General features: G+C 45.8%; 1 protein-coding gene across 5 annotated transcripts in view; it reads right to left on the reverse strand.

Moving 5' to 3' along the window:
- C1H18orf25 (chromosome 1 C18orf25 homolog) overlaps positions 1 to 13,022 on the reverse strand; it is a 140,855-nt gene extending 127,833 nt beyond the window's left edge. For 2 of the 5 annotated variants that reach the window (XM_040336393.1, XM_040336408.1), the window contains exon 1: positions 12,837 to 13,007. The gene's annotated coding sequence lies outside the window, so the exon portion shown is untranslated. Of the gene's footprint in view, positions 1 to 12,836 lie in introns of all 5 variants that reach the window. The other 3 variants (XM_040336414.1, XM_040336402.1, XM_040336373.1) reach the window with 3 other exon arrangements.
- Between the last annotated feature and the right edge of the window lie 71 nt (positions 13,023 to 13,093).

Here is a 13,093-nt window from a genome sequence, read left to right on the forward strand (position 1 = left end):
TTTAATTTAAAAAAAGTGTATTTTCCCCCCAAAAAAAGTGCACTTGTAAGACCGCTGCGCAAATACGGTGTGACAGAAAGTATTGCAATGACCGCCATTTTATTCTCTAGGGTGTTAAAATAAAAAATATATATATAATGTTCTAAGTAAAGGGAAAGAGGTGGGCGGGCAGTGAAAAAACAGGCATGGGAAGCTCCATTAGGCCCCTTTCAAATTGAGGCGTGATTCATGCGGTACAGCGCTAAAAATAGCGCTGCTATACCGCATGAATAAATCTTGCCCTGCAGGCTTCAATGTGAAAGCCCGAAGGCTTTCACACTGAAGCGGTGTGGTAGCAGGACCGCTCCAAAAGTCCTGCTAGCCACATCTTTGGAGCGGTATAGGAGCGCGGTATTTACCGCGCCTTCCCATTACAGAATAGGAGCAGGGGTGTTTACCGGTCCTATACCACGCCTTCCCATTACAGAGGCGCATTGCGGGCGGTATTAACCCTTTTTCGGCCGCTAGCGGGGGTTAAAACCTCACCGCTAGGCGCTAGCGCCTGAATATCGCGGTAAATACGACAGTATAGCGGCGCGAAAAATAGCGCGGCTATACCGTCACCGCACCTCCGCTGCCCAATGTGAAAGCAGCCTTAGCATTGCAGTTTGTCTTGTCATACCAACGGCCACCACAAGAGAATGCCAGAGAAGCATAGGACTGCAGAAGGCCGCAAAGCCGTGGCCTTAATTACCGGCCGGCGCGGCCCAACACGGTCGCGCCGGGGGGGGGGGCACGGAGAGACAGGATAACCGCAAATGAGACCTGGCGCCCGGGGTTTGTCGAACCCCGGGTTATATACTTTCCAATAGCATAGTTCACACAAATGTAATCAGTTCCATGGTGTAACGGTCACCACCGTTTACGACCTTCCAAGACAGCTAATAGACACTCCAACCAACAGGACCCGATCCATCCCATTTCCCCAGAATCAAGACGAGACACGCAGCTCTGTACTTGTTCCAAAATGAATGAATGCTTTAATGGTTTCTTCTCAGCTTTTTATGCAGTACAAGTATGTGACAGAAATTACAGGAACAATCAGACTGTCCACCCCAACCCTGGGGGGGGGGGGGGTTCAATACACCTTCAGATGGCTAATTGCTAAACATTCTAGACATCTTGATGCCGGGCTATAATTATCCTGACCTAATCACTGAGTTCTGTTAATGAAGGAATGTGCAAACAAAACACCATCACACAATGATCTCTTCTCAATCCACATCCCTAGACAGACGTTCTGTCTCCGTATACAGCTTGACAGAAAGGTATTCACACCTCTGAGCATCAATAAGCTTTAAGCAGTGTTATCACACAATGAAAGGTCTTCCAGAAGCCTGACTCAATTAGCATGTCACTAGCCAGGGCTAATCATAGAAATGAGTCACTATTGACTGGTTGGGTCACAATTAACCAACAACTTGCAATATCTCAAGATCCTGCAATATGAACTATCAGTGATGTCCCCTGTCCTGTAATTTAGGATATCATTTCTCAGTCACCCTATGGCCCTATCGGACATAAGGTGACCCTAGACATAAGACTCCTTGGTGACGCCGGTACAGGAGTACCCCTCATCCTTACAAAGTCTGTTTGTCCCGGGTCATTCCTTTACACATGGCAATACCAGTTCGAGGGAAAATGAAAAAAGTAAACTTTCTGCATTTTTTCTGCAGAGGACTGTACTGGTACGCGGTAAACTTCAAAAAACGCACTGGAAAAGCACCAAAAAAACGCCCCAAAAAAAGGCAAAAAGACAAAAGCTCTGAAATGCATCCGGAAACACAAACACATAGGAACACGTCAAAAAAAGAGTATGCAGAAATGCATTCAGGAACACACCTGGAGTGTGTTTTTTGGTGTGACCCAGCCCTAAAGCATACTTTCCATAAGAAAAACATTCAAGCTGTATACATCGCCTTTGCTGGATCGGCTCTGTAAATGTGTAAAAACAATAACTATGACGTGGTTGATAGTTCAGAGAGCTTAGCTCACTCCGTCCTGTGATTAACCTTGGCTTTAATGCACTGCATACACAAGTCCTCCTACAATCTTCTCTGCATGCTGAACATGTGTTATCTCCCCATTCTCTCTGTAATGATTGCTGCGAGTCTCAGTCAACACAAGACGTCAGAGAGCTTCAGAATTCATGTATGTTTATGCCCAGAGGCCACAAGCATGTGACAGCCCCAAGGGGTGGTATCAATAGATCTTATATGTTGTACTGTTGGAATCACTGAAGAAATGACACTTTGCTACAATGTTGTGTAGTGAGTGTACAGCTTGTATAACAGTGTACATTTGCTGTCCCTTCAAAATAACTCAACACACAGCCATTAATGTCTAAACCGCTGGCAACAAAAGTGAGTACACCCCTAAGTGAAAAATTTCCAAATTGGGCCCAAAGTGTCAAAATTTTGTGTGACCACCATTTTCCAGCACGGCCTTAACCCTCTTGGGCATGGAAGTCACCAGAGCTTCACAGGTTGCCACTGGAGTCTCTTACCCTCCTCCATGATGACATCACAGAGCTGGTGGATGTTAGAGACCTTGCACTCCTTCACCTTCCATTTGAGGATGTCCCACAGATGCTCAATAGGGTTTAGGTCTGGAGACATGCTTTGCCAGTCCATCACCTTTACCCTCAGCTTCTTTAGCAAGCTAGTGCTTGTCCTGGAGGTGTGTTTGGGGTCGTTATGTTGGAATACTGCCCTGCAGCCCAGTCTCTAAATGGAGGGGGATCATGCTCTGCTTCAGTATGTCACAGTACATGTTGGCATTCATGGTTCCCTCAATGAACTGTAGCTCCCCAGTGCCGGCAGCACTCATGAATCCCCAGACCATGACACTCCCACCACCATGCTTGACTGTAGGCAAGACACACTTGTCTTTGTACTCCTCACCTGGTTGCCGCCACACACGCTGGACACTTGATCCAAATGGCCAGGAGGCCCGAGGACGTCATATGAAGTCCACCCAGGATGGCAGAGCCACCTAGGTGGACGTCATATGACAATACACGGGTATTGAAGTGGTTAATGCAGTCCAGTGCTTTTTTCACCCCTCTTTTATTAACCTTAGATAAGGACAAGCGTGTTCCAGTGCATTTAGGTGCGTTCCAGGATGGTCCAGTGCAAGTAAAAATGCAGCAAGGTCTACTTATTTTTTCTGGAACTGCAAGCACTGGTGTGAACTGTGTCATTGAAAACCATATAACCCACTTTCCATGCAGGAAAAAAAAACGCACTGGACTGCATGTGGTGTTAACTGGCCCTAAAACTTGGCAGACAGCCCAGACTTTGACTTTTGCTGGCTGAGAGCAGAGAGAAAATTCTCTGCATACCAAAGATCAGGAAACCTTTTGTCAAGATCGCAACAGGAAAAAAAAAAAAAAAAAAAATCGCGATAACGATTGACGATTAATTGTGCAGCTCTAAATATAAAAAAACACACACACACACACACACACACACACACACACCTAAATAATATTAGCCAGATTCAGGTACACGTGCCTATCTCATATACGCTACGCCGCCGTAAGTTAGAGAGGCAAGTACAGTATTCACAAAGAACTTGCGTCCTAAGTTACGGCGGCGTAGTGTAAATGGGCCGGCGTAAGCGCTCGCAATTCAAAGTAAGCTGTAGTGGGCTACTGAATTGCTGAATAATGAATTGTGACCCCCACGTAAATGACATGCCTAACGAACGGCGAATGCGCCGTCCGTGAACATATCCCAGTGCGCATGCTCAAAATCACGTCGCAAATAGTCAATGCTTTCGATGTGAACGTAACCTACGCCCAGTCCCATTCTGAATCGGCTTACGCAGACGACGTGAAATACGATGGCTGTCCCGATGTCCATACACAACATTGGCTGCGCCATCTTTTTGGTGGTTTATCTTTACGCCTGAAAACGCCTTACGTAAACGACGTATCTTACTGCGACGGGCGTGCGTACGTTTGTGAATAGGCGTATCTTTCTCATTTGCATATTCTCTGCGTAAATCGCCGTACATGCCCCTAGCGGCCAGCGTAAATATGCAGCTAAGATACGGCGGCGTAGGAGACTTGCGCCGGTCGTATCTTAGCAACAGAGAAGCGTATCTCAATTTGAGCATACGCTTAAAGATACGACGGCGCAGATTCGGACTTACGACGGCGTATCTACTGATACGCCGTCGTAAGTCTTTATGAATCTGCCTATATATATTTATTTTGTGCGTGTATACATGTTTGGGGGTTATAAGTAATTTTCTAGCTAAATATACTGATTTTGTAAGTAACAAGTGTCAGAAAGGCCTGGCCTTTAAGTGGTTAAACTGACATTTACAGACAAAAGATCATCCCTTTGAACTAAAAGAACTTTTTATCTCTTAGCGCTGAGCAATGTTGTGATAAACTTTGCCTTTTTTTTTTTTTTTTGACAGCTGTGAGCATAGAACGGTACATGAATATGCCAGATTAATATTGTGAGGGGGCTTGAATAGAGATCACAATTTAATGATTAATCGTGCAGCCCTCTCTCATATATATATTACACACACACACACACACACACACACACACACATCTCATTAATTGATGACCAACATGGTACAATGTCATACTAGAATTTGATCATTGTCAGCCAGATTGATGTAATAACCTATTAATAAATAGACTGGGCGAAGCTTGTGTATGGAGGTGGAGAACACTTACACTCCAATATTTCTCTTCTAATTAGAAAAATATGATTTCAAATATAGAAATGACAAGAGGTAAACTATTTCAGTGTGTCCAATATTAACCGAAGCAAGTCTACCAGGACTGAAACTGGACCACAATCTTCAAGAGGGGGTTCTCCCATAAATGTTTTTTTAACCTTTGATACCCTTAGATTGATGCTCATTTAGTCTAGGGGAATCGGCTAGTTGTTTTAAAATCCGAGCAGTACTTACCGTTGTAGAGCGCGATCTTCTCCGCCACTTCCGGGTATGGGTCTTCGGGACTGGGCATTCCTTCTTGATTGACAGTCTTCCGACAGGCTTCCGACGGTCGCATCCATTGCGTCACGAGTAGCCGAAAGAAGCCGAACGTCGGTGCGGCTCTATATTGCGCACCGACGTTCGGCTACATTCGGAAAATCGTGACGCGATGGATGCGACCGTCGGAAGCCTGTCGGAAGACTGTCAATCAAGAAGGAACGCCCAGTCCCGAAGACCCATACCCGGAAGTGGCGGAGAAGATCGCTCTCTACAACGGTAAGTACTGCTCGGATTTTAAAACAACTAGCCGATTCCCCTAGACTAAATGAGCATACATCTAAGGGTAAAAAGAGCATATTACCGGTGAACCTCCGCTTTAAGACACCTGAGGTCTTATTTACTAAAGCTGGAGAGCACAAAATCAGGTTTATTTCTGCATATAGAAACCAGTCAGCTTCCAGGCTTTATGGTCAAAGCTTAAAGCGGAGCGCCACCGACAGCTTGAAGCTCCAAGCTGTCACAGTCGGGTGCCCACACTTGCAATGTCGGCGAGACAGAGAGGGAGAGAAGCGATGGTTCAGGCGGCCGCATCACTGGACCATGGGACAGGTGAGTGTATGTTTATTAAAAGTCAGCAGCTACAGTTTTAGTAGCTGCTGACCTTTAAGAATAAACAAAGAGTGGAACTTCACTTTACATTGATTTATTTATTTTTTTTGTTAAAATTAACAAAGACTTTCAAACATGTTATACTTTCCCGCCTTGTGCAGTTTGTTTTGCACAGAGCAACCTGGATACTCTTTTTCAGGTCCCTCTTCGGTGCTCCTGGTCTCTCCTTCCTGTTGAGTGCCCCCACAGCACTATGGAGGCACCCCGAGCTGAGCTCCCTGTGTCCATTCAGACATGGAGCTGTGACCCAGCCCGCCCCCTTAGTGGCTTACTGACTGACAGCAGCAGAGCCAATTTAATATTTATTTTATTTTTTTTGCAAAAAAAAATAAAAAAATGTAAAACCCCCAAACATACTATATTTTTTTTAAAGCAGGGGTCTCGAAATGATGGCCCTCTAGCTATTGATAACCTACAAGTCCCATCATGCCTCTCTCTGTGGGAGTCATGCTTGTAACTGTCAGTGCCTTGCAATGCCTCATGGGACTTGTAGTTTCGCAACAGCTGTAGGGCTGCCAGTTTGAGACCCCTGCCCTAAAGAAAAAAAAAATGTTGGGGTGGGGAAATAACACATAACCCATTTTTGTTTGTAAAATATAAAATGTTACACCGAAAAAAATAGATACCAAACATGTCACACTTTAAAACTGCGCACACCCGTTCAATGGCAACAAACTATGTAACTTATTATCCATAGGCACTGCTTTAAATGCCTTTACAGGATATCACTTTAGATTTACACAGGAGGTCTGGTGCTAGAATTAGTGCTCATGAGCTGACATTTGCAGCAATACGTCACGTGTGAGAATCGCTGATTGGGGAAGTGCAGGACCACCTTCGCCTATGAGCCGGGGTGCGGGCATTTTAAATTACATTTATTTTTACACTGTCACTTTAAAAAAAAAATTATTGCGGTCACAAGGAATGTTAAAATCATTGCGATAGCAATAGGCATGTGACAGGTACTCTTTATGGAGAGATCTGGGGTTCATAGGACCCCAAATCCCTCCTCTGCCTTTCAAAGCATCCAAAAACACCCTTTCAGAAGTAGAATAATAAAAAAAAAAAAAACTGACCGATATTACAGATATTGCTTCAAGGGGTTTGCTTTATTGTAACAACTGATGCAGCTCAGCAGCTTTTACAAGCAACGGGAAGGGACGTCCCCTCATGACCTCACTTCCCGGATTACTGGCATCTTAAAAGGCACCAGTTTTAAAGCTCCATTCACACCTAGGCGTATTTACGCCCGACACTCGATATGCTGGAGGGGAGAAATACCATTGCCCTCTATGGAGATGGTTCACGTCTCCACGCCGAACGCCTGAAGCTCAAAACAAGTCTCGGACCCTTTTTTTCAGGCGGCTTCGGCGTTCGCGTTCGCCGCAAATCGCGGTACAAAACGATGCGATTAGGTGTGAATGCAGCCTTAAACAAAAAAACAAACAAACAAAAAAGTATTAAAAAACACTGATCTTGACATTTTGAATACTTTCAAGTGCAGAGGAGGGGTTTGGGGTCTTATAGACCCCCGATCCCTCAATAAAGAGTACCTGTCAATGCCTATCACTGTCACAAGGGATGTTTACATTCCTTGTGACACCAATAACAGTGATAAAAAAAATAAAAAAAAATAAAGACAGTGTAAAAATGTTTTGAAATGTACAAAATATATCGGCAAATATCGTCAGCCATCGACAGGAGAAGCGGCCGAAATATCTGTATCATATCGGCCAGGATGGATTTGATTTAACCACTTAAGCCCCCGACCATTTGGCTGACCAAAGACCAGGCCACTTTTTGCGATTCGGCACTGTGTTGCTTTAACTGACAATTGCGCGGTCGTGCGACGTGGCTCCTAAACAAAATTGACGTCCTTTTTTTCCCACAAATAGAGCTTTCTTTTGGTGGTATTTGATCACCTCTGCGGGTTTTATTTTTTGTACTATAACCAAAGATAGAGCGACAATTTTGAAAAAAGCAAATAAATAAATATCCCCAAAAATATATAAAAAACTATTTTCTTCCTCAGTTTAGGCTGATACGTATTCTTCTACATATTTTTTGGTAAAAAAAATTGCAATAAGCGTTTGATTGGTTTGCGTAAAAGTTATAGCGTCTACAAAATAGGGGATAGTTTTATGGCATTTTTACCATTTCTTTTTTTACTGGTAATGGTGGCGATCAGCAATTTTTATCATGACTGCGACATTACAGCAGACACTTTTGATGCCATTTTGTGACCATTGTCATTGATACAGCGATCAGTGCTATAAAAATGCACTGTTTAATGTAAAATCAGTGAAGGTCTTAACCAGTAGGTGGCAGTGAAGGTGCTAAATGTGTCCTAGGGAGTGCTTCTAACTGTAGGGGGGGCTGTGTGTGTGACACAACACTGATCACCACTCCTGATTACAGGGAGCTGAGATTAGTGTCCGATCACTAGGAAGGACGGGGGAAATGCCTTGTTTACATCAGCATTTCCCCGTTCTTCCTCTCTGTGAGAGAACTGCGGGTATCCCCGCTGACATCGAGTCCGCAGGACTCACAGTCAGACTCACAGAGCTGGTGGCGGCGCGTTCCCATAATGCCGCTTCTTAATGGGGTACGTCCATCTGCCCAGCCGTGGCATTGTGCCGACGTATATAGTCATGCGCTGGTCAGCAAATGGTTAAATCACTAGTAAAAATGTTTGATTTAAAAATCATAATTTTTATAGAGCAACTGTCATCTCTGTCCCACAGCGGCTCCCCCTCTGACCTGCTGTTGACTCACCAACAGTCCCATTCACTTTAATGGGACGGCTGGAGATGCGGCAGTGACCAAACAAAGAGAGGGACGTGGCGGCAGCAGGTGAAAGTATGCCCGCTAACAGATGCTGCCATGATGGATCTGAAATGACAGGTGCTCTTTAGATGTAAAGTACTAATTTTATTTATAATAAGCTGTCAGGTTAGTAAAACAGCGATATCACAACTGATACAGTTTGTAATGTACATAGATTTGCAAAACAATGGGCTAAAATAATAGTCCTGAACTTTGTTTTATTTCATGGTTATTGTGTTAATACATCAATACAGTGCATGTTATCCCAGCTTGTATTCATTGAATGAGTTTACCAGAAATGTAAACATTGCAGAACATACAGGCCTCAAACTACATTTCATGTTAAATAAACAAAATTATTAATGTATCTTAAATAGAAAACTATCTTTAGATAAAGCATTTTATAAAATTAATAAAAAAACGATTAAAAAAAGATTTTTATTTATATCCACCCTGGTATGGCACCAAAAAAAACGATATTGTTCAATCCCCAGTCTAAACGCCTCGTATTCATATTATTTACCTGTAAACTCCCCCCTTGTATAGACGTCTAAAAGCTCTGACAACCCAGAGCTGTCACCCAAGAGATGTTCTATATCAGGGATCCTCAAACTACGGCCCTCCAGCTGTTGCTACACATCCCAGGAGGCATTGTAACACACTGACATTCACAGACATGACTAGGCATGATGGGAATTGTAGTTCCTGAACAACTGGAGGGCCGTAGTTTGAATACCCATGTTCTATATATTATGCCCTTCCAACTGCTACACAAAAGGCTATGTACTGAGGTAAAAGAAAGGGGCAGAAGAGCTGGGCCAGCACAGACTGTAATTGGATACTGCCAGAGGGGGATAGACCTATGGCATGCAAGGAAGTGGGGGTGTAAGAATTGTCTCTTGCTAGGGGTGGGATTTCTAAGAACTGAAGATAGTTGCATATAGAAGATTTAAAGGGCAAGTTCACCTTTACAGAAAATCTGTAAGGTGAACTTCCACTGGACCCCCCTCCCCCCAGTCCCGCTGTACCTGAGGCTGGGGATCACCCGCTTGGAAACATCAGGTCGCCACTTCACGGGTCTGGGGATTTGAAATCCCTGTGGATTAATCTCCTAAACATACCTCATAATGGAAGACATTCCAATTGGTCGGTGCCAACCAATCAGAACCCGCCTAGCCCATCCTGTCAGCGGAGGAGAAGAGAGAAAGCCACTGTGATTTCAGATCTCCGGAGCGGTGAAGCAGCGACCTATTGGGGGTTATTTACGAAAGGTAAATCCACTTTGCACTACAAACGCACTGAAAGTACACTTTAAAGTGCAGTCGCTGTAGATCTGAGGAGGACATGCAAGGAAAATAAAAAACAGCATTTTAGCTTGCACATGATTGGATGATAAAATCAGCAGAGCTTCCGCTCAGATCTACAGCGACTGCATTTCCAAGTGCACTTGTGGTGTAAAGTGGATTTGCATTTCATAAATAACCCCCAATGTCTCCTAGCGAGTGATATTTTATATCGGTACAGCGTTGCATGACTGTACAATAGTCAAAGTAACGCAGTGCCCCATAAAATGGCCTGGTCATGAAAGGGGGGTAAAGTGTCCGGAGCTGAAGCGGTTAACCTGGTTTTAGCATGGAACGTATAACATGTTCCAGCATCTGCAGCCCACCCAGCTATGACAGCAGGTGGCAAATTTTGTCCCCGACCCACGGTCAGAATTTGAACACAGCATGACCGCGCAGGGCTCCGCCCACACAGCCGCATCATTCAGAGTATCCTGTGAATGGAGAGACTACATGTTCCATCAGCCATGGCGGCTGACAGCTTGTAGTTCTCAATGAACTAAGAGGGTGCTGGTGAGCGCTCTGGTAGTTCATTCTTCTGTCTCTCAAGTTACTGCCTGACCATACAAGGCAAGTGCAGACAGCTATCCTGAGATTGAACCGATGCACGTGCAATGCTCTGCAGGCTCCTTAGAAAAGCAAAAAAATAAAACTTTATTTTCAAAATACACCACTGACACCAGTCTTAAAGGGTTGTAAAGGTACAATTTTTCTCCCTAAATAGCTTCCTTTCCCTTAGTGCAGTCCTCCTTCACTTACCTCATCCTTCCATTTTGCTTTTAAATGTCCTTATTTCTTCTGAGAAATCCTCACTTCCTGTTCTTCTGTCTGTAACTCCACACAGTAATGCGAGGCTTTCTCCCTGGTGTGGAGTGTCGTGCTCGCCCCCTCCCTTGGACTACTGGAGAGTCAGGACGCCCACTAACACACAGCTCCTTTCTCTATCTGCAATGTAGAGAGTGTCCTGACGCTCCTGTAGTCCAAGGGAGGGGCGAGCACGACACTCCACACCAGGGAGAAAGCCTTGCATTACTGTGTGTAGTTACAGACAGAAGAACAGGAAGTGAGGATTTCTCAGAAGAAATAGGGACAATAAAAGCAAAATGGAAGGATGAGGTAAGTGAAGGAGGACTGCACTAAGGTAAAGGAAGATATTTAGGGAGAAAAATTCACAACATCTCTCAGCAGTAGGCCGGCTCATGGGAGGAGTTATACAAATATCAAGTTCTTGGGGGTGAGATGGGGACATCGAAGAAACACTTTCTTCCTGCAGCAGACGGACATTCCAGCCTAGGCATAGTAATAACGTTGCATTCTTATCCCTGGTAAAAAGGAGACTGAGGAAATGCTTCCTTTCTGCCCACCGTGACTGATGACATCTCGGCCTAGGCAGAGTAATAAGGTTGCCGTCTGATCACTGGGAGAGACAGAGGAGACTAAAGAAAAGGCTGCCTGCAGCAGACTGACATCTCAGCCTAAGCAGAGCTATAATGTTGCATTCTCATCCCTGGTGAAAAAGAGACTGAGGAAATGCTTTCTCCTGCACTCAGTGACTGATGTCATCTCAGCCTAGGCAGAGTTAGAATATTGCAGTCTGATCAGTGGAGGGGACTGGGGATATGCTTCCTCTTGCATGCAGCAGACTGATGACCACCCCTCAGCCTAGGCAGAGTTAGAATATTGCAGCGTGATCAGTGGGGGAGACTGGGGATATGCTTCCTCTTGCATGCAGCAGACTGGTGGCATCAGCTCAGCCTAAGCAAAGTTACAATATTGAAGTCTGATCAGTGGAGGAGACTGGGGATATGCTTCCTCTTGCATGCAGCAGACTGGTGGCATCAGCTCAGCCAAGGCAGAGTTAGAATATTGCAGTCTGATCAGTGGGGGAGACTGGGGATATGCTTCCTCTTGCATGCAGCAGACTGATGACCTCCTCTCAGCCTAGGCAGAGTTAGAATATTGCAGCGTGATCAGTGGAGGAGACTGGGGATATGCTTCTTCTTGCATGCAGCAGACTGGTGGCATCAGATCAGCCTAAGCAAAGTTACAATATTGAAGTCTGATCAGTGGAGGAGACTGGGGATATGCTTCCTCTTGCATGCAGCAGACTGGTGGCATCGGATCAGCCTAAGCAGAGTTACAATATTGAAGTCTGATCAGTGGAGGGGACTAGGGATATGCTTCCTCTTGCATGCAGCAGACTGGTGGCACCAGCTCAGCCAAGGCAGAGTTAGAATATTGCAGTCTGATCAGTGGAGGAGACTGGGGATATGCTTCCTCTTGCATGCAGCAGACTGATGACCTCCTCTCAGCCTAGTCAGTGTTACAATGTTGCATTATCATCGCTGGGGGAGAAAAGACTGTGGGAATTTTGCCTCCTGCCTGCAGCAGAATGACATCCCAGTCTAATGGCTGTATTTGGGGGAGGGGTGTCTGTCAGCAGACATGGGCTCCCTGCACACAACAACATGGGGTGGAGCCCCCTCTGCTGGAAATAAACATCCATGGCAATAAGGAACAGCAATCAGCCCTAATAATATGCAGATAACCTGACAGATTATAGAAAATGCCTGACAAAGGGACTGTCTGAGCTGTCCTCGATGAGCCAATCAGCATCTCCCATTCCTGTTGCTAGGGCAGTTCAGCAGCCAGAGCTCGAGGGGTGAAGCACCCCAACGTACCTGCAGCTGCCCCTAGCAACCAATCAGGCTCTCCCTATCCTGTTGCTAGGGCAGGTCAGCCCAGGACAGGGGAGCAGCTGGAGTTCAGGTGGGCCGCAGACACGCGAGGCCTACACTTCCCCGCCTAGCAACCAATCAAATGCTCCCATTCGTTTCCTGTCACGGCCTGAGTACGTATAAAAGTAACGTGAAGGGTCGCTAGGGGCAACGCAGCCGGTTCTACACCTAATAAGGCAGAGGGCCCCCTCCCCCGGCTTAAGCCCCCCTCACACGGACCCAGCGGAAGGCCGCTCCCCCTCCGCACACTCACCGGCTTGAGGAGCGAGTCAGTCAGTGACCCGGGTACCCCTCCGTCCCCCGACCCGGCGGCCTCTCACATCGCCCAGCTGCCACTCAATCTCCCTCTAGCTCCGCCGAGATGTCATCACCGCACTGCCGCTCCACTGCGTCACTTCCGCCGCAGAGGGAACGGGCGGGAACAACGCGCGCCGCGACCAATGGGAGCAGAGCACGGGGGGAGTGGCGGAGGACCGCACAACCACAGAGAGCCAGCCTAGGGGAACGAGA

This window comes from Rana temporaria, chromosome 1 (genome assembly GCF_905171775.1).
Source record: "Rana temporaria chromosome 1, aRanTem1.1, whole genome shotgun sequence".
NCBI classification, from domain to species: Eukaryota; Metazoa; Chordata; class Amphibia; order Anura; family Ranidae; genus Rana; species Rana temporaria.